This window comes from Salvelinus sp. IW2-2015, linkage group LG15 (assembly GCF_002910315.2).
Source record: "Salvelinus sp. IW2-2015 linkage group LG15, ASM291031v2, whole genome shotgun sequence".
Classification (NCBI taxonomy): Eukaryota; Metazoa; Chordata; class Actinopteri; order Salmoniformes; family Salmonidae; genus Salvelinus; species Salvelinus sp. IW2-2015.
In genome coordinates, this window is record NC_036855.1 from 23,142,907 (window position 1) to 23,165,762 (window position 22,856).

Here is a 22,856-nt window from a genome sequence, read left to right on the forward strand (position 1 = left end):
GCCCAGCCTGGTCAATTCAAAGCCATTTGAGTGCCTTTATGCATCACTATAGTGAATGTCTCAAAAGGGACCATGGTTGTTGCAGGGCTAGAACCAGTTTTTGGCCACATCTAGAATCGATAACCATTTACACACAGTCACAGTGACTAATCAAGGCCAGTAATTGTTCCAATAAGTACAATCAGGGCAAGACTAGAGCAGTGCCCAGAGGACACGGTTGCTTTTCTGCTTTGGCTGTCCCTGACCTCTGACCCTAGCTCCTAATCACCAATCACCATGCAGCTTTCAGCCTGTATTAACGGACCAAGAATACATACAGAAAGTATTCACACCCTTAGATTTTTTTCCACATTTTGTTGAGTTACAAAGTGGGATTAAACTGGATTCWATTGTACTTTTTTGTCAACGATCTACACAGAAAACTCTGTAATGTCAATAATATATTTTGATTAGATAAGTATTCAACCCCCTGAGTTAATACATGTTAGAATCACCTTTGGAAGTGATTACGGCTGTGAGTCTTTCTGGGTAAGTCGTATAGGAGCTTTCCACACCTGGATTGTACAATATTTTCCCATGAATCTTTTCAAAATTCTTCAGGTTCTGTCAAGTTGGTTGTTGATCATTGCTAGACAGCCATTTTCAAGTCTGCCGTAGATTTTCAAGCCGATTTAAGGCAAAACTGTAAGGCCAATAAGGACCATTCAACGTCGTCTTGGTAAGCAACTCCAGTGTAGATTTGGCCTTGTTTTAAGTTATATGAAGAGTGGTACTCAAGTGACGTGTTRTGTTGGATTTGGCCCAAACATAACACTTTGTATAACACATTTTTTGCAGTATTACTTTAGTGTCTTATTGCAAACAGGATGCATGTTTTGGAATATTTGTATTCTGTACAGGCTTCCTTCTTTTCACTGTCCTTCGTGTTAGTATTGTGGAGTAACTACAATGTTGTTGATCCATCCTCAGTTAGCTCCTATTACAGCCATTAGACTCTTAAAATCTTAAAATCAACATTGGCTGCTGCATTTATGGTTGAATCTGTGCTTGAAATTCACTGCTCGACTGAGGGACCTTCCAGATAATTGTGTGTGTGTGTGGGGTACAGAGATGGGGTAGTCATTTAAAAATCATGTTAAACACCATTATTGCACACATAGAGTCCATACAACTTATTATGTGACTTATCAAGCACATTTTTACTCCTGAACTTATTAAGGCTTGTCATAACAAAAGGGTATGAATACTTATTGACTCAAGACATTTCAGCTTTTCATTTGTAATTCATTTGTAAACATTTCTAAAAACATAATTCCACTTTGACCTTTTGAGGTTTTGTGTGTAGGCCAGTGACACAACATTCCAATGTTTTATCCATTTTAAATTCAGCCTGTAACACAACAAAATGTGGGAAAAGTCCAAACTGGCAGTTAGGAATATGTTTTATATCTGGTTGGTTAAGGGCAGTAGTAGTGTGCATTACATCTCAGCATCTCCCTTATCACAACAGTGCTGGTGACATGATTAATAGATATAGTCTTGTTTCGCAGGTCAGATCAATTCTCTCCAGTCCAGTGATATGGGTCTCTGTGTTAGTGAGTATCCAAGGAGCCATTTTACACTGCTGGGCTAGAAATAGGTCTTACACTAACTAAATCAAACCTATCCCTCTCCCCTGAGACAACTATAAAAAGAGTACACACACATCTCTGCACACATACTCACTAACACACATACAGTACACACACATACATACACACTCATATGCTCCCCTCCCTCCCTCCCATTATACCTCCCCCCTCTGTCTCTCTCTCTCTCCCTTTCCCTGTCTCCTCCCCCTCCCCTACTTCTCTCTTCCCCTCTCTCCTCTTTCTCCTTCATTAAAATGGACTTCCTAAAGCCTCCATTCGTCTTGCTGACAGCTCCACTATCGATCGGCCTGGAGCGAGAGGATGCAGTTCCAGGGCTTTAAATGGCTCTTTGGTCAGCCTGGAAGAGGGCTGGACCTTGGCCGGAGGGGGAGAGGGGGCGGGGGAGGGGGGAGGAGGAGTGGAGGGGCGAGCTGGAGAAAACAACCGTGTTCCCACATCAGCTATACACCTTAGAGTGGGAGGTCTCCCATCACCCTGTACTCTACTGTAGATACCTGCTTCACTTTGACAGCCCTTACATCTTCTTGTACTGTAGCTGACCACTCAAAATGAACCTGTTGGATCAGCACAAGGTTTGGATATCATGACCGCCCTATACATTTGACATATTGCTGAAGAGGCCAAGAGAGCGAGGGGTGATCACACAGTTAACAAGTATGACTCAGAATCCAGTATGAATCCCTTCAAATCACTGCAGAGGATCAGCTAGGCACAGCGTTGTAGGGCCAGGAGATGAGGAAACCTGTTAGGACTTGTTCCATTGGGTCACAGTGAAGTGGCACCCCTACAAGCCCCTGGCATTCATGCTATAATATGCCCCAAAGAATGTGGGCCCAGAAAGTCTGGCAGACTGTAGAAACCACGCCGAGAACATAAGCAACACATGGGAGAGCAGGTTTCAATTGGCCACGCTGACGCACAATTCATTTCCATCAAACCCATCTGAAGTAACTTTCCGCTGGCTGACGTCTTCAATGGGCCTCCATCTCTTATCGTCAGCTGGTATCGAGGGAAGATGAGTTGGCACTTTCCTTCTTGATCCCTCCCTCCGCGTGACAGCAAATTCCTCTGCCAAGATTGATGATTGGAAGTTTGATTTTCCTAATGATTAAAATATCTGCGGTGCAGTCGCTGCCGTGTCGTGGAAGCCCCACAGAGAGTGAGTTTCATCCCCCTGCCTACAACCCCCCTCCCCCATCACCCTGATGAGCACCACGTGTGTGTCAGGGATTGTCATCTATAATCATAGAGCGCAGGACAACAACGCCAGTCAGCAGGAGGGAGTCTCCCATGACACTGTCTATTTGTTCTCTAATCTGTGCCTCTGAATTGTCATTGATTGCAGCAGCTAGGGAGAGAAAATAGACAAGGTGTAATATTCAAGACAAATTACTCCACTTCCCAGTTGCGAGGAGCAGTTCAATCTACATAAAGCCAGACAGCGCTTAGAGACAGACACTGTTAGAGTGGGCATTAAACAACAGCGCTTTGACCCCCACGTATCGACGCTATGACGCAGCCTCTGTGTGTACTCAGCTGATATGTGTATCAGCCCATTCAAACAGCACGGCTATACACAGTACAGAATCATTTAGTAGTGGAATGCACTGGTGCTTTCTAGGGGGCACCATAACGCAAAGAGAGGCTCCATCACCTGGAGAGAGAAAAGAAAGGGGGAGAGAGACGGAGAGATGGAGACAGGGAGGAAAGGACAGAAAAGGATATAGAGGGAGGGGGGGGATAGGCTGAAGGAGATGTGAGGTAGCATGAGGGAGGGAGTGTGGGAAAGACAAAGGGAGGGTGAAGTAGTGAAGAAAAAGAGGGAACGAGAGGGTACTGGAGGGGGAAGAGAGGACGGGCAGAGGAGAGGGAGGGATGAGGGTGCAGAGAGGCAGAGAGCAGTAGTCGATATAAAGCCACTCATTCATCTCTCTGACAGCACTCCAAGTGCCCCACTGGAGGAGACACTGCTGCGTCACCTACAATGCAGCAAATACAGAGCACACACACACACACAACACACAAATACACATTTACAACTCTACACTTTACAGCACACATACACACACACACAGGGCACACACACTCACACTCACACACAGTACTTTCCAGGGAGCCTGCTCCAAGTCTACGTTCTGGGTCAATAGTAGCTTGTGGGGTGGGGAAAAATCAGTAAATACACTTTCACACCGTAACCTGCTCACTCTCACACACAACACAGCCACAGGCCATAACCACACACACACATACACACACACACTGCTGATTAGATAAGGCTGTGTGCTGCAACAATAAAACGAAGAGCAATAAATCCCCAGTAGCAGCCTGAAGCTAGATGGTTCATACCAACCTGCCTGCACTGAGGACAACGGGACAAATCACACGACAATCTAACATTCATTCACCTCCACAATCCATACAAACCACATCCCTACAGTCCATTTAGTGACTGCTGTTGTGAGATACTCTACTGTCTGATGCTGGGGCTTACAGCCTTTATGCTCATCTTTTTGTTTAGCTAATGATCACACACACAGCCCTGTTTCCCTCTCCTTACTGGTCACGGCCCATTGGCTGTTCTCAGCTGTACATCTTCCATGATTCACGTCTAAGTGCGTCGGTGTAGAGCAGCTCTGACTCACTGGGCCGAGGAGAGGAGAGCAGAGACAGGCTGGCTGTGTGTCATTACAGTACACCAGGATAGATGGACCACATGCAGGCTACAGTGGCTTCAAATACAGTACATTCACCAGGGGCTGAGCCCTAGCACAATGAGACTGGAGGAAACAGACACTTATTTATGTGGAGCTAGGCTAATGTCTGTGGTGGTGTTGTCTTGCTAGACCCATACATAGGGACTGTCTAGGCTGCTCTATGACGTCTGTGGATACAGGGGGAAAGACGGGTACTTGCACCAACTTGATTTGTCACCCTTTTGCCCAATCCCCTCCCCCTTCTCCCCAAGCTGGGCCAACTCTATAAATGAACCCCCTAATCACCACCAAATCCTCCTTTTCAATCAGCAGAGAAGGGACGGGGGGAGCGAGGCATGACAGGGAGAGGAAAGGGACATGGGTGCCAGGCCCTCCCCCTGCCTCCCCCTATTAGAGCAGGCCCCATAAAGGAAGCGGAGGCACCAGGCCCCTAATGATTCCTTAATTATCCCCCTCCTCAGCTGCAGCGCTGACAAACACTGACTAACCCTGACCCTGACACCAGGAACACCCACCAGGCCCGCCACGGCACTCCTCCACACACACCTCCCATTTGCAGGCCCCTCTCTCCTCTCCTCTCTCCCCTCATCCTCTTCCCCTCTCCTCTCTCCTCTCCTCTCCCTCTCCTCTCTTCCCCCTCTCTACTCATCTCTTCTTCTCCCTCCTCTTCCCTCTCCTCTCCGTCTCTCCCTCTCTCCTCTCCTCTCCCTCTCCCTCTCCTCTCTCCTCTCCTCTTCGCCCCTTCTCTCCTTCCTCTTCTCCCTCTCTCCCCATCTCTCTCTCTCCCTCCTCTTCCTTTCCTCTCTCCTTCCTCCCCTTCTCTCCCTCCTCCCTCTTCTGCTCTCCTCTCCTCTCTCCCTCTCGCCCATCTCCTCTCTCCTCTTCTAACCCTCCCCTAACTTGCCCCATTAAAGGCCAGCTGGACAGTGGGAGGGGCCTAGATGTCATGGTACTAGAGAGTAATGGGTAAGTTTAGTTTGTATGAATTCCTTTTAGCAGATCCAAGCAGGAAGAAAAGAACAAAGAGTAGACCAAACAGCGCAGATTAGAGGTGGAGGAGTGAGAGATGTCTATAGGAGAGAAAGTTGAAACTGTAGACCCCATGGAAAGAACATTGCTCTCCCTACCTAACCTCTATAGCTGTTGTTTATGATTTCCTATTGCGTTGGGGGAAGCAGCAGCAGAGCTGCAGGCATATCTCCTTTTTAACATCACAGGGTAACGTTTATTAGCAGAGTGTACCATCCCAGGCCCGCCCAGTTTCTCCTAAATCTGCACACCCCAAATTAGGGGTTACCTCGCTCAAGCCAAACTACTATTTCCAGACTAGGACGTACAGCAATGAAGGGAGGGGAGAAAGGAAGACGGGAAGGAGGGACAGAAGGATGAGGAGAGGGAGAGGAAGAGGAGAGGAGAGGAGGACGGAGAGGAGAGGAGAGGAGAGAGAGGAGAGGAAGGAGAGGAGAGGAGAGGAGAGGAGAGGAGAGGAGAGTTTTACCATCAGAGTGTGTCAGGAGAATAACACGAAGGGAGAATAACATGAAGCTGTTCAGTTAGACAGTTGCTAAGAAGAGACAGAGTAGACAAGGTGGGGCCACATTAACCTACTGTATGGAAGGACTTGGCAGGGCCACATATGGCTGGATAGAGGAGAGACTGTGTTTATGTTATATCTCCAGAATACCTGACAGCTGAAAGTCTGCTAAAGATATTTCCAAAGGCTGCAAGTTAAGAAAAACACAAACTCTGTGGTCAGTGTGACCTCACTGCACTACAGCTCAGAGCGAGTCACGGTCGCGGATGACAAAACGCTGCACTCCAGGAGCCATTTCCAGGTTCCCCCTCTCCTCTCACAGAGAACTCTAGCAGCTTTTAAACCGCCCATCCCACTCTCTGTTTCCTTCCATTTCTCTGCCCCTCTCTAACACAACCACACAGTACATCCACAAAGCCAATTATACCATAATTCCCTTCAAGATTTTCCATCTTTAAGAGCAGTAATYATTTGAAACCATAGGAAAGCTGTACAAGCTTGCAGAAAACAGGGACTTTGGTCACAATCATACAGTAGAGTAAGTGGAAAGTGAATAAGTCATAATGGCCGGCACAGTGGTCAGAAGCATTATGTATGATTAAGGCCAGTGACCAGGTAGTAGACATGAGGGGTGGTCGGTGGCAGCAGCAGCGTCCGGTCAGGGCAAAGCATTAGGAGATGAAAGAGAGGTGCACTACTCCTCTACTGATAAAAACAGGATCCAATTACTGCTAGTGATTTATGGAGAATGTTCTCAGGAACATCTCTGTCTTCTGTCTCTCTCTGCTGCTCCATCACAGCCACAGCCAGGCCAGGCTGCACGACACTGCATTGTACTGGGTAAAGGCTAGTAGTAGTAGTACTATAGCAATACTGGAGTAATACAGTAGAATAGCAGTATAATGTGTATGTGAGAAAACCACCTACTCTGGGGAACACTACCTGCACTGGGGTAAAGTAAAGAGTATAATTACTAATACAATACTTACTCGGAGGGCTATGTGTTTCAAAATACAGAAATCTTCCACGTATGATGCTCATACTGTATGATGTAAAATGCATCATATGTGGATGATTTCTGTATTCTGAAAGTTACATATCTTGAAAACTTGATTGCTGACATGCAAAACATGTTGAGACTATATCAACAATGGACTAATGAAACAAATACCAAAAGATAGTTTTTGGGGTGGAGTTGTCCTTTGAAGCTAAGCTCCGCGATAGGCGAAACAGCCTCACTGGCCGCCACAGGCGCATTTGTTATAGTTTTTGTTTGAAGGAAATCAGCATCCAGCATCGTGGTGAGAAAGGTTTTGGGTACATACTTTGCTGTTCTATCGCACGTGCAATGACGTCTGAGGGGAAGAAATTTGTTTTTTATTGTAATATTGACGTGGCAGTTTCACCGTTATGGATTGCAGCTTTAAATACACCTCACCCTAACACTACTGTATCTTAACCTGTGTGCATGACAGGCATATAGGTCTAGGCCTACTGATGGCTGTGGTCTCATACCGACACCTCTGTGTCTATATATCTGGAGATATTTGTCTGAGAAATGTGAGGGTGCCTCTGGCCGTTAGCTGTAGCTTTGCCCTTCGCCTTTTAAACCACCCATCCCATTCTCTCTTTCCTTTCATTTCTCTCCCCCTCTCTAACACAACCCCACAGTACATCCACATACCACAATTCCCTTCAAGATTTCCCATCTTTCCCATCTTTAAGAGCAGTAAACTGGAGTGATTAAACGTCTCCTGATATCTGGGAAAACAAACAGTTGAAGCGGCCGGGGAGGGGCTGGCGGGGAGGATAAGAGACTGGGGAAGCAGGGAGGGATAGGGGAAGCAGGAGGGTACGGGGGGAAGCAGGGCGGGATGGGGAAGCAGGGAGGGATGGGGGGAAGCAGGGGTGTACGGGGGAAGCAGGGGCATTCTTCTCTCTGAGCTGGGTGATGGGAGCTGTGCAAGAACAAATTCCTGTCACCCCCCCACAAACACCACAGAGGTCAGGCAAGGTCAGAGGTCAGAAAGAGAGAGAAAAAAAGACAGAGACAGACAGAGAGAAAGAAACTTGCCCATTATCTCACTCTCTGGCCCTCCCTCCTCCTCCGTTTACCTTCCCTCATGCTCTACCTCTATTTTTTTTTCTCTTCCCTCACGGTTGTTTTTTTCTCTCCGCTCATCTGTGGTTTTTTTTCCTCCTCATCTGTTTTTTTTTCTCCCTCCTTCATCTTTTATGTTTTTTCTCTCTCCCTCATCTGTTGCTGTTTTTCTCCCTCCCTCAGTCTGTTGTTTTTCCTCTCTCTCAATGTTATATTTTATCTCCCTCCCCGTATCTGTGTTTTTTTCTCCCTCCCTCATCTGTTGTTTTTTTCTCTCTCCCTCATCTGTTGTTTTTTCTCTCTCCCTCATCTGTTGTTTTTTTCTCTCTCGTCCTTCTGTTTTTGTCTTTCTCCCTCTATTTCATATCCAAACAGCTTAATCTGTGCAAATTACATTCCTTAAGTAGCATACGTTGCCAAAACCCCAGTTTTACTGAAACATGAACAGGATAAATATATGCATAATATCTGCATAAATGTTTTGCATTGATAACGAGGAGCACAGGCTGTTACTTAAAGCCCTCCCATTGGTCTCTCCACCTCTCTCTCCCTCGCTTCGTCACCTTCATTTGTTCTCCTAACCCACTTTCCACCCCTCTCTCTCTCTCTCTGACGGGAGAACCAGCAGCAGAGCATTCCTGCCTTTCAGTCTTACCCTTGATTCACCCTCTGAACAACCAAGACAGAGGAGAGGAAAGCTGCAGGACACACCACTATTACAACCACTAACGGAAGCAGAGAAAAGACACCAGCCATCCATTCCCCACATGCCCTCACCCCTCCTTCTATAGCAGAAGATAACCTAAAACTACATGATAGATTTACCTTACATACTACCACCTGGAAAAGATCAGCAAAAACTCCCAGGAGTATTAGGTAGAGGACAGAGTGAGCTGTGGGCCCTGTGTGTCTCAGTCTCTTACCTCCCTGTCCTTGAGCTTCATGGCCAGGACCAGCTGGTGGCGATGGTTAGTCAGGGCCTCGCGGTAGTTCCCTTTGGAGAAGAATGCTGAGCCCAGGTTACCATGGGCACGACATTCACCTGTTTGGTCACCTGGAGATGAGGAGAGCAGAGAGAAGAGAGGACAAGTAAGGGAAGGTCACTCCAGGACAGGATAGAACAGGACAGAAAACAATGTACTCTATACAATTCCTCTGAGATCATAATCAATACCTTTTAACTTTCAATACAATCATCTGTATCCTTGTTTGTTTACCACTCAGGTTATGTACAGTACAACCGGAAAGTCACAACTAAATGTGCTGTCATTCAGTGTAGGGTGGGTCTTCACAGGGCAGTCCCGGTCCTCTACCATCTTAGAGCAGTGATGCAGTGATGCGATGGAGCTCCTTGACACTGACATCCCATTATGTCCTTAAATGGAGCGCTGGGCATTCTAAGCTGCTGTACAGACAAAGCTCCACAGTAGAGAGAGCAGCTAACTGAGTGACAGACAGACTGCAGGTCGACCTGCTAGACCTGATCTCCAGGCCCCAGTGGGGTGAGGGAGAGGCCTTATTATATCTGACAGACAGGCCCCCCAGACTGGGCCAGAGCCAGGCTCTCTACCTGATAACCACAGCGCTCTGCTCCACTCCAGACCCTTCTCATGCTGCTCTGCTCTGCCCACTCATGTGTCAAACTGTGTGGGGCCAGGAGAGTCCAGCCAATCTGGGCTGCCTCACACACACACAGTAACTCAGAGACACCCACATACACACAGATAAGAACAGACATACACACACATATAAACACACACTCTTGTCTCTTACCTAGTGTTTTGGAGACCTCCAGGTCTTGCTGCATGTATCCGGTGCTCTTCTCGGTATTGCCCAGGGACCAGTGGGCACTGCTGAGGGCTGAGAAGACGGAGCCGCGCAGCTTGAGGCTGCAGGTGCCGATCTTTAACGCGGACTCCAGTACCACCACGGAGGCGGTATGGTGGGCCGCTGTCAGCAGCTCTTGACCAATCACTGACACCACCACGAACGGACTCTTGTCCAGTTTCATCTTCTGCAGCTGCTGGTAGGTGGGTTCCAGTGACTCTGTGTGGAGGGAGGGAGGGGGGGTCATGATGAGAAGAACTGGATTCATTCAGATAGCTTTTTTGCATTCCTTTCAGTTTCATGGACTACACAATGTGCTCCATAGCTCACCAACAATGACTGTATGCAGCTTCGGTAAATTACTGCACATTAGCCATGTTGATTTGTTCACCTGAATATGTTGCAAGATGAAAAATCTCAAAAGCTCCATCTAAACTCATCCCAGTCCTAGTGCATCTAGTGTGTTTCAGGGAGAGCAATCCCTGGGTCTTTTATCGAGCTTGTCTGACTGATGGCCTTAGAACATAGATTTCACTGACAACATCACAACAAGACAAGCAAATGAATACACCATTGACAGGTTTAACTACTATAGACAATTTAATCTCGGGAAAATTCAAACACCACTATATAAAAACGTTGTGTTTACACATCCTCTGACAGCTCGCAGCAGAGTGAAATTATACTGCTTTGAAATGATATTGCAGTTGGAGAGAGAAGAGAAGCCTGAGTGGGTTTTGAGGGCTGCTGGGTGTTAAAAGTGATGGTGAACATGCTGCTGGTAACTCAGGGGACAGAGGCAGAGGAATGCGGAGAGGAGACACACGAGGTGACCTCTGGGAAGGCTGAAAATGCACACAATGACATAAATCAATGGTGGGCCACGCAGGCTTTTGGGATCCACAGCCCCTCTAGTTTACTGAGCCAGCCAGACAGACAGACAGACAGACAGACAGCCAGCCAGACAGCCCGCTGGCAGACTACAGCCATGGCAGCAGACTGGGGCTGACAAGGAGGGGGATGGGAACAGGGGTGACATCTTATGTATGTGTGTGCGTGTGTGTACTGTATGTGTGAGTGTGTGTACTGTATGTGTGAGTGTGTGTACTGTATGTGAGTGCAAGTGTGTGTACATGAAGGGGGATGGGGAATAACTATACTCATGCCCCTTGTGCAAATATTTTTTGCAGAGTTGCAGAGGTCAACTCCTCTCCCACAGAGGTTTTTCTGTAATACTGTACCTGCACAAGGCAGATCATGACTGCAGTCAGGTGTACTATACACCTGTTACTATATCAGTAATACCCATGCACTTAAAGACCATGACACTCATTGGACAAATAACAAAATACACATGAACACTACCTGAATAGCCTGGTACCAAGCCACCCACTTGGAATGTAATATTCACCACACACAATATGAAATACATCTCAGGGCTCCACACAAGCCCTCAAAAATAGAATTGATGATGTTCTTTCAAGAGCATCACTCGTTTTCCAGCGGTTGGAAGAATGTAGCGCTGGCAGAGGCGGCGTGTGCATATCATATGCATTCATAGCTGGTAATTGCATTTAAAGTGACACACAGAGTGGTGTCATAAATCAAACATTGAAATACCAGTAACAAGTGTCATGGCTGCTGGATCCATAAACAGGTAGTTAGGGCAACGCCAGTGACAGCCCTGCACTGCAGTGTCTCACACACATCAGGGGGAAGGGCAGGAACAGACACGCACACAGACACGCACGCACGCACGACGCACGCCGCACGCACGCACGCCGCACGGACGCCCTACGCACGCACGCACGCACGCACGCACGGCACGCAACACCACACCACACACACACACACACACACCACACACACACACACACACACACACACACACACACACACAACACACACAGTTTATAGGTACACCCATCTAGTTACCGTTGACACCAGACAGGATGGGGCAATGGACTCATGCTGCTTACGCCAAACCCTGACTCTGCCAGCAGCCATGAGATCAGCACGATGAAACAGGAACCGGGATTTGCCGGACCAGGCAATGTTTTTCCACTCCTCAATTGTCCAGTGTTGGTGATCGCGTGCCCAGTGGAGCTGCTTCTTCCTGTCTTTAGCTGATAGGAGTGGTGTGGTGGTCTGCTGCAATAGCCCATCCGGATCCGAGTTGTGCGTTCTGAGATGCCGTTCTGCACACCACTGTTGTACTGCTCCGGTATTTGCCTGTTTGTGGCCCGCCTGTTATTTTGCACGATTCTTTCCATTCTCCTTCGACCTCTCACCAACGGACTGCTGCTGACTGGATGTTTTAGGYTTGTTGCACCATTCTCTGTAAACCCTAGACACTGTCGTGCGTGAAAAGCCCARGAGCCCGGCCGTTTCTGAGATACTGGAACCGGCGAGCCTGGCACCGACGATCATACCACGCTCAACGTCACTTATGCCACTTGTTTTGCCCCCTTTAACATTCAATCAAACAGTTCATGAACGCCTCGACGCCTCGATGCATATTGGGGTGAATGTGACACGTCATGCATTTTTGATGAAGTCTATTGTTATTATGTTCTAGAAAGTTGATTTCTTGTTATTTAATCATCAAACCACTCATTTTTGAAGATGACGGTATATGGAAGGTCTGTATTTTTTCTCTTCAGTATAGCAAGCCATGGCCATGTGACTCACTATCTGTAGGAGCGAACCATTTTCGTGAATGGRGTGATGTACCTAATAAACTGGCCACTGAATGTATATAAAACACACACATACAGTGCTGGAAAAAGTACCCAATTGTCATACTTGAGTAAAAGTAAAGATACAATACCTTAATTGAAAATGTCTCAAGTAAAAGTCACCCAGTAAAATACTACTTGAGTAAAACTCTAAAAGAATTTGGTTTTAAATATAATTAAGTATCAAAAGTAAATGTAATTGCTAAAATATAATAAAGTATAAAAAGTTAAAGTATAAATAATAAAAAAAATTATAATAAAATAATCAAACCAGACTGCACCATGTTCTGTTTTTATTTTATCTACGGATAGTAAGGGACACACTCCAACACTCAGACATCATTTACAAATGAAGCATGTGTGTTTAGTGAGTCCACCAGATCAGAGGCAGTAGGGATGACTGGGAATGTTCTCTTGATGAGTGTGTGAATGGACCATTAAAAGTAAAAGTTGTCAAAAATATAAATAGTAAAGTACAGATACCCCCCAAAACTACTTAAGTAGTACTTTAAAGTATTTTTACTTAAGTACTTTACACCACTGCACACATACTGTACACACTGCCTGGGAAGCCATGCTGAATAGTAATGAGAACCTCTGTTTGCCTCTCTCTCTTCTCTTCCTTCTCTCTCTCTCTCTCTCTCCTTTCTCTCTTCTCTCTCTTCTCTCTCTCTCTCTCTCTCTCTCTCTCTCTCTCTCTCTCTCTCTCTCTCTCTCTCTCTCTCTCTCTCTCTCTCTCTCTCTCTCCTCTCTCTCTCTCTCTCTCTCTTCTCTTCTTCTCTCTCTCTCTCTCTCTCTCTCTAAAACTCAGTTTTTCTTTCTTTCTCAACCGGTCATTTTAGAAACATAGAGTAAATATCATCTACATTCAATATGTACTAGCTGTATGCACATGTACACAAACAGATACAGTACATTCATATATAGTTCCTTCTCCTCCTCTCAGGCTTGGCCTCATATAGAGGAGGCTTGGCCTCAGCCTGGGTCTGGTATAGGGTAGGCTTTGACAGCCTTTACCATTTCCCCTGGGCGGCTGGTGACAATAACAAACCCATGTAGTGTACATTCATTCTCCCCTGCCTTTGAATACAACTATGACTCATTTCACCTTCCCATTTCACGAGCCATGGCCACCACCCATTCTGCTCTATGGGAGGGAGGGCCTGACACCCTCCTGTACTTCTGTTTCTGTCTGCATCTCCATAATCTAAAACAGTATATATATATATTACATGTATACTACTTTTCTACTACAATGTTCTACTTCTGTAGTATATTTCTGTATCTGCTCCACTCCTTCTAAGATGACATAATATGAATAGTGTGATCTATTGGTAACAATGAATTGGAAAAATGCATAATAATTATGGTGACATTGTTTCCCCTCCAACGCTCAGAGAACTTCAGAGCTGGTTCAAGATCATGGGAGAAACAGAGACAGAACAGAACCAAGCCCATCTGTGCTCAACACTGGCTACTGCCTGGGCCTGGTTTCCCCTCTTTAATTTCACTCAATGATATTCAATGTGGGAAAAAAACATGCATCAAAACCTTGATATCTGAGCAGTTGGAAGCTGACATAATGATCATAGGCGGAAGAGAAGAGAGACAGAGACGGAGAGGGTTCTGAGAGCACTTTYCCCTCCTTTGAGAGCTTTGTTGTGAGAAGCACAAAGGAGGACAGTACAGTAGGAGTCACATGAGAGTCTGCTGCTCAGCTCTGGACTCATGGAAAATCTCTTTTATGCATTGTGTGGGGGGGAAAGTTGGGCAAAGCCACAATAACACTGCAATGCTAAAGCAAAGTAAACACAAATAGTGGTGATAAAGTGAGCTTCGGGGGAATTATACACACTGTTGGTCTCCTTGAAGACAAGGGCCTTGAATATGTTTTCTTGCTTTAATTATTTGTGTTCTTCGTTCAATGTTTGCACGCGCACACCTTTATCTGTGTCGCTATGCCCAATGACAGAATAAAAACCAAACACGTTGGGAAAAAAAACATTCAAGTGAATTTGGAGCGTAAAGAGATCGTAAATTGATGTCTGTGTGGATGTCCTTAAGGCAGGTTAAGTGAGACGTAAAACAGCACGTTGCTACTGGACTGCTACTAGTTGATGTCTATCATCAGTAAAGAGAGTCATCTTCCTTATTATACCTTACTACACTCTGAATTCAACAGGGTGGACAAAGAGTTTAGTTCATTTAGTAAGACCCTGGCAACACCAAACTCCAAGCGAGGGGGAAATTAAATGGGTGGGTTTGGTAATACCCAGGTAATCCTGGAAGGGGTGTTACTCCACCGATAAGAGGGCCTGGCAGGAAAACAGCCATCGTTGACTTCAGCGAGAGAAAGCAACGCTCTCATTCCTTTCCCTTATCACATGGCTTTGGCTGCGTGACACTGATTATCCTCCCTGTTTGCTGGCGTAACRCTGATTATCCTACCCCTGTGTCAGGAGCCAATCTGAGAGGATCATTGCTCTTAATCCCCCGACATAGCCCCCCCCCCCTCCAACACACCTTGGACTGTCTCCCTCCCTCCGTCGCTAGCTGCTTCATTCCCTGGCACCACGGGAAACGTGGTAAACAATTAAGAGATTGAAAAAAATGGTTTATCCTCTCCTACTGAGAGAGGCCCAGCCAGGTCCACAGTGTTTGGTGTTTGGTGCTGGGCCCACTCCCAAGCMCTTTTACTGTTACGCTTCCAGTGACAAGGCTTATGTAATCAATGTACCTCAGATGAGCTCTTCACTCTTTGCTTGCGTTTTTTCCATGTATTCAGATACAGCCTTTTGCTAACAGGGATTGAGAGAGGCGCTCCAAGCAGCCTAAATCCCAATGACTCCTCTCTGAACAGAACAGAAAAGAACAGAACAAAGCCATGCGGATCCACTGATCTGCCTGTGCAGGCCAGTAAAACATTGAACTGTTACAACAGGCTTGTATTTATTCATGTGTATAGTATATGAGGAGTTTGGTGGTTTTGGTGATGACAAAGAGAGAGCACAGGATGACTCGGAGTCTCTGTTGGAGTTAGAATAGCAGCTTATTAAATCCTCTGCAGCGGTCAGTTGCACTAGTGAAATGGATTCCAGTTTTGTTTGGAGGGAGGCCCCATGCGTCTGGCCCCGACAGGGGGCCTCAAAGGGCCAGGTTGTTGCAGCTTCCTGATATATCACACACATCATGGAGCAGGGAAGTCACAATTTACTGAAAGTCCTGGCCTGGATACTAAGCTACTTATACGTCCACTTTGGCTTTGGAAAATAGGCTTCAAAAGGGGTATTGTTGGAAGCTTATTATTATGATAAAGCTGTATCTTTCTGATCAGCGTGACTGGCAACACATTTATCAGGTAGTTAGAGTATGTGAAACAGTCCTGTCAGTCAAGGGGACTCCTTCACAAATACACTGAGATGGACAGACAAGCAGACAGTCTGCCAAGCAAATACAGATGGATATAAAGATATGCAGTATTCACTCCGACAGACTGCTAGAGTCACACTGACACATTTATTGACTGACAGAAGGAGGAAGATTAGCGCCAGTTAGAAAGGCAGAGAGGAGAACATAGACATACAGTATGAGAGACACGTTACCTCGTAGTGGGGACTTCATGGCAGCCTCCACCATGCCCACCAATAGCTGCAGGCTCTTGGGGTCTTGGGCCAGCCCCGAGGCAAAGGCGGCCAGCGCGTCGGCATGGCGACCAAGGTACTGAAGGGCAACACCCTGTCGGAAGTATGCCTGTAGAGAGACAGAGAGAGAGCGAGAGCGAGAGAGAGAGAGAGAGAGACGTCAGTAATGTAGTCTAGCCCTACAGCATGGGGTTACACACAAACACATTACCAGACACTCATTTAACGCCATTTGCATTTTTTCAACATAAGCTGTTTTTAGAGTACATGACTCTACTCTCCTTTGTATTCCCATAATAGAGGGATCGTTGTGTGTTCCTATACTTGTTAATTGGATAATACGTTTTACATAAATGCACATGATACACACTCATCGGTTGCATTTCTCAAGAGCGTGGCATTATTTTCTAGTCACACAAATTGTTTATTTTTTGTTTGCAGTGGGAATCGTTAGCACACAAGTGTGGAGTATAGGGATTTCTCTTAGATTCTGTTGAAAGAACTTAGAGAGTTAGAGAGAGCTAGTCTACACAACAGAGATGCTCTGTAGCATCATAAAAGGACACATAAATACTCCAGACACTCTATTTTTCACAGCGTTGCTATAATGACATAAACCCCCACCCTGAATCTGCCATGGACTATTTCTATCCATCTGGGCTTTTCAATAGTTTGGAGCCTTGAAGTAGAAAAAACTGTTTGACTTTCTCTTCTTCCACCAGTCTGTTCCCACTGCTCACAGACAGCAAGTCACATGGTGGTTGAAGTGTGATTTATTTAACACCAGTGAGAGGCACAGACCATGTGACCAAAATCAGTCCATTACCCAAAACCCCAATATGTTGATGACAGCAGCATCTCCCTTGTCTATGTGTAGCCTGTAGAGCAGTGGTGGAAAAAGTACTCAATTGTCATACTTGAGTAAAAGTAAAGATACCTTAATAGAAAATGACTCAAGTAAAAGTGAAAGTCACCCAGTAAAATACTACTTGAGTAAAAGTCTAAAAGTATTTGGTTTTAAATATACTTCGGTATCAAAAGTAAATGGAATTGCACAAATGTACTTAAGAATCAAAAGGAAAAAGGAAAAGTATAAACCATTTCAAATTCCTTGTATTAAGCAAACCAGATGGCACAATGTTCTTGTTTTCTTTTATTGACGGATAGCCAGGGGCCCACTCCAACACTCAGACATCATTTACAAACAAAGCATTTGTGTTTAGTGAGTTCGTCACATCAGAGGCAGTAGGGATGAACAGGGATGTTTCCTAGCCTGTCTGTCTGTCTGATCTGAAACAAATAACAGTACAGAACAGAACCCAGCCCTTCTCAGCTCTAGCCCTGGATCAGCAGCTATGCAGCCTCAGGGAAATATGGAACCAGCCCAGTTTACAACCTACTCCAGCCAAACCACTAAATCCCCGCCAGATTTGGGATGATATAAACAATGCAAAAAGTTACACTACAGTGTTCCCCTCTAAACAGCCCAAACTAGGCCATAATACAGATCTCAGTAATACAACACAATACAACCCAACCATCTTCCAACATAATCCACTTCCAGGATACCAGCTTCCTCTCCCTCCCCTCTCTCTCCAGAGCTGTCTAATGGTCTGACTAGGACAGGGAGTCCAGGCTAACCTGCAGTCTGACAGGGAGTCCAGGCTAACCACAGAGATCCTATCATTCTATGAGGCTAGGAGACTCTGACTGCAGTAGCAGAAGCTTCCAAAAGTGACACGGAGGGTAATTTGTTATTAGCATCTAAGAGGCCCTTTCATTAGTGTGGCCTACCTCTCGCCTAGCACCAGTAGGGGAGGGCAAAAGGGGAGGGGATTAGGGAAAATGAGACATGACACTGAATTTATGGAGAACAGTAATTAATTTCTCTTCCTTCCCAAGCCCCCTGTTGATTACCAATCTCTCTCTGCTTCCCCCCTCCCTGCATCACAACTCCACTGAAACGGATGAGGACAGAGATTTGATTCAAAGCATTAACCTTTGTTCTAACACTGTTATTAAAGGAGGGGAGCAAGGGCCAGTGCGCCGCTCCATATTAATTACGCCTGGTGGCGGCTGAGACTGAGTTTGGGCTGCTTGCTGTAGGAGCAGAGAGACAGCCTCAGAGACGTTCTGCCCCAGGGAACAACAGACATTTAAAAGCACTTCTTTCTTTGATTAGATTTACTATATGACTGCTCTACTACACACCTCTCACTGCTTGGCTCTCAGAGTGGAATGAGAGAAGAGTGGAATGACGGAGAGCAAGAGCGAGGGAGAGGCGAGAAAGAAATGTGAAAAAAGACTTTGCTTCAAACTAAAACTGACATCTCCTTTATTTATCCTCCCTCCTGCCCTACATGCAAGCATTTAAAAGCTTATACCCTTTGGAGAGGGCATTAAAATATTGCAAACACAAGCACGTGCATAAATGCATAAATCAAAGAGCGACGGTGGAAGATGACAGAATCGATGCACCACACAGCCTTAAAAGAATTCTCTCTCTGCCATTAATCTCAGCAGTCAAAACACACCATGTAGGCCACACATGCACACACACACGCACATGCTCACACACTTGAACACACACACAATTAAAAACACTCACTTGAACACACAAACATACACACAGGCAGGCACAACCACACGTCATACATAAACTATAGGCCTAATTGCAAGAACAGTTTACCTTGATATACCCTAACAATATTTCCATGGCCCATTCACATCTATGTGTGKGTGGTGTGTATGTGTGTGTGGTGTGTATGTGTGTAGTGTGTGGGTGTGCATGTGTGTGTATGTGGGTGTGTGTGGTGTGTATGTGTGTAGTGTGTGGGTGTGTATGTGTGTAGTGTGTGGGTGTGTTGTGTGGTGTGTGTGTGTGTTATGTGTGTGTATGTGTGTATGTGTGTAGTGTGTAATGTGTGTGTGTGTGTATGTGTGTGGTATGTAATTGTGTGCGTAGTGTGTGGGTTGTGGGTGGTGTGTATGTGTGTGTGTGTGGGTTGTGTATGTGTGCATGGTGTGTATGTGTGTAGTGTTGTAGGTGTGTATGTGTGTGTGGTGTGTATGTGTGTGGTATGTATGTGTGTAGTGTGCGGGTGGTGTGTGGTGTGTAGGTTGTGGTTGTGTGGTAGTGTATGTGTGTGTGTGGTGTGTATGTGTGTGAGTGTGGTGGGTGTGTATGTGTGTAGTGTGTGGGTGTGTATGTGTGTGGTGTGTGGTATGTATGTGTGTAGTGTGTGGGTGTGTGGGCTGTGTATGTGTGCGTGGTGTGTATGTGTGTGGTTTGTATGGGTGTAGAGTGTGTGTTGTGTGTGGGTGTGTGTGTGTGTGTGGTGGTTGTGTGGTGTGTATGTGTGTATGTGTGTGGGTGTGTGTGGTGTGTATGTGTGTGTGGTGTGTATGTGTGTGTGGTGTGTATGTGTGTAGTGTGTGGGTGTGTGTGGTGTGTATGTGTGTAGTGTGTGGGTGTGTATGTGTGTGTGGGTGTTGTATTGTGTGTGGTGATGTTGTGTGTAGTGTGTGGTTTGTGTGGTGTGTATGGTGTGTATGTGTTGTGGTGTGTGTTGGGTGTGGTATGTGTGTTGTGTGTGTGTGTGGTGTGGTGTGTGTGTGTGTGTGTGTGTGTGTGTGTGTGTGTGGTGTGTGTGTGTGTGTGTGTGGTGTGTGTGTGTGTGTGTGTGGTGGTATGTGTGTGTGGTGTGGTATGTGTGTAGTGTGTGGGTGTGTGGTGGTGTGTATGTGTGTGTGTGTATGTGTGGTGGTGTGTGTGTGTGTGTGTGTTGTGTGTGTGTGTGTGTGTGTGTGTGTGTGTGTGTGTGTGTGTGGTGTGTGTGTGTGTGTGTGTGGTGTGTGGTGTGTATGTGTTGTAGTGTGTGGGTGTGGGTGGTGGTGTATGTGTGTAGTGTGTGGGTGTGTGTGGTGTGTATGTGTGTAGTGTTGTGGGTGTGTGTGGTGTGTATGTGTGTAGTGTCTCCATTAGCTGTAACGCCGTAACGTTAGCTAATCTTCCTGGGGTCCACCAATTAATAAGACATTACAAACAATTACAAATGAAGACGTTACATACAGTTAAAAGTAGACAATTAAAATACCTGACAGGAAACCCATTTAACATTCAGTTGATGTTTTCTATTTGCTGTCCAGTCATACGGTCTGTCATATTAGATGTTCTTTTCGTTTTTTCCTGAAAGTCGATTTACTTTTTGCCTGAAGAATATGGATTGGTAAAGAGTTCCATTCAGCTATGGCTCTATATAAAACTGTAGATTTAAGGCGATTTGTCCTTGGCTTGTTTAGATGCCCTGAATTTGTCTGTCTGGTTTGGTGGTTATGCATGTTGCTAGTATGTACTAACTGGCCTGAAAAATACTGTGGTTTTTGGAAAAATATAACATTCTTAAAGAAAATCAAAAGACTGGATAGTAATTTGCTTTCAACGTGAAGCCATGAGAGATTCTGATGCATTTTAATAATATTCATACAGATAGAGCAATGAAAAGCTAATCTGGCAGCCCTGTTTTGAGCATTTGGAGCTTTTTTATATCTTTCTTTGATGCAGATGACCATATAACCGGACAGTAACCTAAGTGTGATAGAACCAGGGATTGACCATATAACGGACAGTAACCTAAGTGTGATAGAACCAGGGATTGACCATATAACCGGACAGTAACCTAAGTGTGATAGAACCAGGGATTGACAATATAACCGGAACAGTAACCTAAGTGTGATAAAGACAGGGATTGACCATATAACCGGACAGTACTCTAAGTGTGATAGTACCAGGGATTGACCATATAACTGGACAGTACTCTAAGTGTGATAGTACCAGGATTGACCATATAACGGACAGTACTCTAAGTGTGATAGGACCAGGGATTGACCATATAACTGGACAGTACTCTAAGTGTGATAGGACCAGGGATGAACCATATAACTGGACAGTACTCTAAGTGTGATAGGACCAGGGATTGACCATATAAACCGGACAGTACTCTAAGTGTGATAGGACCAGGGATTGACCATATAAACCGAACAGTACTCTAAGTGTGATAGAACAGTATTGACCATATAACCGAACAGTATCTAAGTGTGATAGGACCAGGATTGACCATATAACCGAACAGTACTCTAAGTGTGATAGACCAGTGATTACCATATATCCGGAGAGTACTCTAAGTGTGATAGGACCAGGGATTGACCATATAACTGGACAGTATCTTAAGTGTGATGGGAGCAGGGATTGAAACACCTGATTCAGAGTGCTAGATGTTACATACTCTGAACATTTTCTTGTAACAGCAATTCCCTTACCCATTCTAACAACAATAATATATATGTGTTCTGACCATGATGAAGTAGTTTGTTTTTTTCACTTGCTCTACATGCGTTCTAGTCATTGACAAATTCAATTGGGGATCATCAGCAGGCATATATCTTCAACCAAATACAATACATTTAGTTTTAGAAATGTTCAACACCAATATGTTCATATCAACCACACTCAGACACCGTTCTTAGTGTGTGGGTGTGTATGTGTTAGTATGTGTGTATGTGTGTATTGTGTAATGTGTAATGTAGTGTGTGTGTGATGTGTGTAGTGTGTGTATTGTGTGTAGTGTGTGTGTATGTGTGTGTAGTGTGTGTAGTGGTGTGTGTGTTAGTGTGTGTGATGTGTGTAGTGTAGTGTGTAGTGTGTGTGTGTATGTGTGTGTAGTGGTAGTGTGTGTAGTGTGTGTGTGTGTATGTGTTGTGAGTGTGCGTAGTGTGTGTAGTGTGAGTGTGTAGTGTTATGTGTGTAATGTGTGTAACTGTGTGTGTAGTGTGTAGTGTGTGTAGTGTGTATGTGTGTAGTGTGTAGTGTGTGTATGTGTGTAGTGTGTATGTGTGTGTGTGTAGTGTGTGTAGTGTGTGTAGTGTTGTGTGTAGTGTGTGTAAGTGTGTGTATGTGTGTAGTGTGTGTAGTGTGTGTGTGTGTGAGTGTGTGTGAGTGTGTGTAGTGTGTGTGTAGAGTGTGTGGTATGTGTGTAGTGTGTGATGTGTGTGTGTGTGTGTAGTGTGTGTGAATGTGTTGTGAGTGTGTGTAAATGTGTGTGTATGTGTGTGTTAGTGTGTGTAGTGTGTTGTAGTGTGTGTAGTGTAGTGTGAAGTGTGGTTGTGTTAGTGTGTGTAGTGTGTAGTAGTGTAGTGTGTGTAGAGTGTGTGTAGTGTGTGTAGTGGTGTGTAGTGTGTGTGTAGTGTAGAGTGTGTGTAGTGGATGTGTAGTGGTGTGTATGTGTGTTAGTGTGTGTGTGTTGTGAAGGGCGGGAATGCACATCGGTGCTACACAGGTCGGTAATGCCAGTGGAATAAGGAGAAAAACTGGGCACAGACGTCAATTCAACATCTATTCCACGTTGGGAATGAACGTGAGAACAACGTTGATTCAACCAGTGTGTGCCCAGTGGGGAGAGATCAATTACAATTACTAGACGTTTCATTCAACTTAACGGGATCTAACCTGAAAACACATCAGCAGCCACTTAGAGCTGCCGCTCAAGCGATTAGCACAGCCTCCAGCTCTCAGAGAGGAGAGGAGAGAATTGAAGAGGAGAAGGAAGCATCAGAAGAGGCCTCCACAGATTAACTTGCCTTCAAAACATAT

The 22,856-nt window shown here is 45.4% G+C and overlaps 1 pseudogene; it reads right to left on the reverse strand.

The window, feature by feature from the left end:
- LOC111974036 (tetratricopeptide repeat protein 28-like) overlaps positions 1-22,856 on the reverse strand; it is a 378,056-nt pseudogene that overhangs the window by 88,276 nt on the left and 266,924 nt on the right.